The sequence below is a fragment of the Echinops telfairi genome, unplaced genomic scaffold, assembly GCF_000313985.2.
Source record: "Echinops telfairi isolate 266 unplaced genomic scaffold, ASM31398v2 ScPeMD7_18;HRSCAF=68, whole genome shotgun sequence".
Lineage (NCBI taxonomy): Eukaryota > Metazoa > Chordata > Mammalia > Afrosoricida > Tenrecidae > Echinops > Echinops telfairi.
In genome coordinates this window covers 34,978,183-34,982,329 of record NW_022103915.1, presented here as the reverse complement: position 1 = coordinate 34,982,329, position 4,147 = coordinate 34,978,183, and the positions used below count along the sequence as shown (strand labels likewise).

General features: G+C 38.8%; 1 protein-coding gene across 1 annotated transcript in view; it reads right to left on the bottom strand.

Moving 5' to 3' along the window:
- ADAM21 (ADAM metallopeptidase domain 21) overlaps nt 1-4,147 on the bottom strand; it is a 19,198-nt gene that overhangs the window by 14,497 nt on the left and 554 nt on the right. The gene's annotated exons all lie outside the window — the stretch shown is intronic.

Genomic DNA, 4,147 nt, shown 5'->3' with positions numbered 1-4,147 from the left:
AGGCATGGAAAACAATAATACTGAATGTGGAAGCCAAGGGGGGGAAATGCTCAATACTAGGTTAAAAAAGTGGGCATTTTTTAACGAGGTTTTGGAGTCCTTGGTGACCCAGTCTGTTTCCTACCAACCACTTAGAATATAAACTCTGTTCTTTCAAGACACATGTCCTAAAGAGGCCACACCGGAAGGGCCCGATGTAAAAACCCCACTGAGTGAGCTAACTGGGCTTTACATCAAACTCACCTTGCTTTTACTTTGAAGTGTGGTAGTTACATAATCTTGTGTCAACTTGGGACTTGAGAGGATTAAGAGTGAAGGGGTGGAGTCTAGTGTTTCAATCAGGTCATAGCCAATGAGACCTCTGTGTGGGCATGGCCAGCTCCTGAGAATTCTGGGAACTCCCGTAATTTCCTCTTTAGAGGTAGGAGACAGACTCTCTCTCTCTTGGCTCACTTCCTTGGAGACTCTCTACTGACAAGGCTAACTCCCTGTGAGACATCCCTGAGGAGAAGCCACATGCACCTACCCTGGTGTAGCCTTGGGAACTGGAGAAGCCACGTAGAGACCCCTGTCAATGCTGAGATGCTTATGCTGCCACTGGATCCAAAGACTTTCTACCCACTGGTCTGTGATTGTCCTGCATTTGGCATCATTTCATGTGTTTTGTGAGTCTGAAGAGGACTTTATAGACCATTATCAGACATATGGGCTAATATATAAAACTCTGTCTTATACACACATAATTGTCCATGAATTTCTTTCACTAGTCTACCCAGATTAACACACCATGCTTTTTTAATGATGTCTTAGTCCAGCAATCCAGTTCTGTCTTTGTGAACGAGCATTATTGAAAGCTTCGCCCTATCTCCAACCCTCATTGTTTGTATAGTACCCATTGAGTTACATTTTTAATCTGTACAAATAAAAACATCCCCATTTTGTAGATTAAAAAGCTGTCCCATACATGTATAACTTTCTTTTCTCAACAGTATTTTTAATTCTAAGCCACTGGTTAAATTAATGATACTATCAGTAGGATTGTCATATGCCTCCTGGGGAAGATTTATAATGTTCCCCAATAAAATGATAATGAAGTTTCTAATGTGGCCCATGAACATATAGAAACCATAGATATATGAATGTATTTTGAGCTTTCACTTAGTTGTAACCCTAATTTAAGAAAAAAAATTAGTTCTTATGATGTGGCCCTACTGAATAGTTGATCTCATGGAGAAAACACTGGAGATATGGATGTTATAGCAAAAAGTGGTGAAGAAATCAGATAGCGCCTAACTATCAGAAAGAACAGTATCTGGGTTACTATAGTCATAGGAGTCATCATATAGAGGGTAGACAAATGATAACTACAGAAGGGGAAAGTAATGCAAAATAAGAAGGATGTTAGTGAAAAAATGGTGGAGACAGGGGAAGATACTGGGAAGTTTGAAAGAATTAAAGGCAAAAGAGACAAATATATACACAATCCTGCAACGATAGTGATTTGTAAGTAGGTGCTCAGATAGACACGCAGGCTGAACAGTGATTGGGAGAGTGAGAGTATACCCATGACTATATGTGTTTGACCAAGGATATTTTACATGTGCATTTACCTCCGCTGCAATTATATCTGTGTTAGGCCAGTTGACTAGAGAAACGAATCCCGAGACACTCATATATGTACAAGAAAGAGCTTTATATTAGGAAGTAATTATTTATCAAGAAACCATGTCCACCCAGTCCCACTCATAAGTCCACAAGTCAGATACAAGACCATAGTCAGACGCACACAGCCACATGCAGAATGCAAGAAGATCACAGACGTGTGGGTGCAGAGTTCTGTAGAGGTGTGAAAAGGTGACAGGGCTCTACTGGCTCTCAGGGTCAGTGGCAGAGAGTCCCAGCAAGCAGAAAGACCAAGGGGGAGAGGGAGAGAGGGAAGTCCACAACCCAAGAAGGCATCATCAGGCTATGACTTGATTAATAGGTTGGATTCCACCCCTACATTATTATATATCTTTAACTTGGCATAAAAACAATCTATCACAATATCCATGAATGTGGTGGAGTTTAGAGCAGGCAACATTATGAAAACTTCTTAGGCATAACTAAACATCTTGAGGGAATCAAAGGACTTGGGAAATCAGGAACATAGTCTTGGGGGACACCAAGGTCAACTGGAATAATATAGGTCACAAAGACAAGGTTGTGCATCCTACTTGCAGGAATTGTGGTTTTTAAATATCATGAGCAGCCATCTAAAGTGTAACTATTAGTCTCTTCCCATCTGTAAGAAAGGAAAGTAATAAAAATAGAAAAGAGCATAGAAATAATTAGTCCAATGGAGTAGTGGACCACACAAACATCACGAAACCAGAGCTAGATGGTACTCAGCAACCACTACCAACCGCTTTGAAAAGGATCCCATTAGAAGGTTGGATAGAGGGGGGATAAAAATATGGAATACAACTCAAAGTATAAAACAGGCCATACCTATTGGTTGGATAAAAACTGGTGGGACCCCCAAGACTATAGCCTTTACTTGTCCTTCAATTCTGTCCTTCAATGCATTCCTGTGTTTGCATATTCAATCATTTAAGTTGTTTTGGAAGGCAGTATTAATCCAATGACAGAGTTTTTAGGGTGCTAAGAAAGAAGGAGGACTGGAAACAGGAAATAGAGGGAGAAAGTGGGGTAATCAAGGGTGCATTGAGGGGCTTGCAATGAATGAGTTGAAACAAAACATATGTGAGTGGTTGAATGTGAAATTTATAGTCTGCTCTGTAAAACTTGACCTAATTCTCAATAAAAGGTATAACTCATACAAAACAACAATCTTACATCTTCTATATAGGTATCAAGAGAACAAAGTTGTTGGGAAATTGTCAAAACTGGAGACATGAAAACCAACTACAACAATTCTTATATCAATTTGTATTGGTCTTATGGTATTTTTCCTTTAGTTTAAATTACTCAAATAAATTTGCTAACAGTTTATAAAAGTGGGAAATTTCTCAGTCTGCCTGTTTTTTTCTTTATTAATTAAACAAACCTCTATGCATATGGAGCATATAAAATGCAGTGATTATGTTAGATACTAGGGAAAGAAAACTAAGACATAGGACATTAATAAATCATAAACTTAGGATGTAATAATTCTTATTCCTGTTTTTTTCTTTATTCATTAAACAAACCTCTATGCATATGGAGCATATAAAATGCAGTGATTATGTTAAGATACTAGGGAAAGAAAACTAAGGCATAGGACATTAATAAAATAAGCTTAGGATATAATAAACTTAGTGAAGAGATCTATGATAGGAGTAAGAAAATTATGGGACTTATAAAATAGTATACATTATTTTATATATGAAGTAAGCCTTTTCTTTTCCTGGCCACAGGGCCATACTGAAACCAAACCTATTGCCATTGAGTTGATTCCAAATCAGCGTGATCCTATAGCAACTCTATAAGGCAGAGCAGAACTGCCCATAAGGTTTCCAAGATTGTAAATCTTTACAGGAGCATAGCGCCACATCTTTGTCCTACAGAACCGCTATTGGGTTCCAACTGCTGACCTTTCAGTTAGCAGTCAAGTCCTTAAACACTGCGCCAGTGGGACTCCTGACAGTGAATGGCCCGTGCTGTTGTTAGGTGGTGTTGTCGCTTCCAACTCACAGCAACCCTGTGCACAACAGAACGAAACACTGCCTTGTCCTGCGCCACCTTCACAATTGTTCTCCTGTTGGAGCTCATTGTTGCAGTTGCTGTGGCAAGTCATCTCATCGAAGGGCTTCCTCTTTTTCACTGCACTTCTATTCTACCACGCATGATGTCCTGCCAGGACTGATTTCTCAACATAGGTGAGATGAAATCTCATAATCCTTGCCTCTATGTCCATAAGCTACACCATATTCTCAACAAAATTTTTAAAATGAGGCTAAGAACAGTAAGCCTACTGAAAATAAAATGAGTATATAAACATGTAATATTGAAAGCAATTGAACAGAAATGTCAGAAAGCAGCTTAGCAGATCCTAAGAAACTTTTGTCCACATGGTTCAAAAAGTTTTGGGGTGTTTTGTGTGTGTGTACACTGGGACACTATCTAAAATGGATTTCTTACTCTGTTATACAGTTTTATATATATA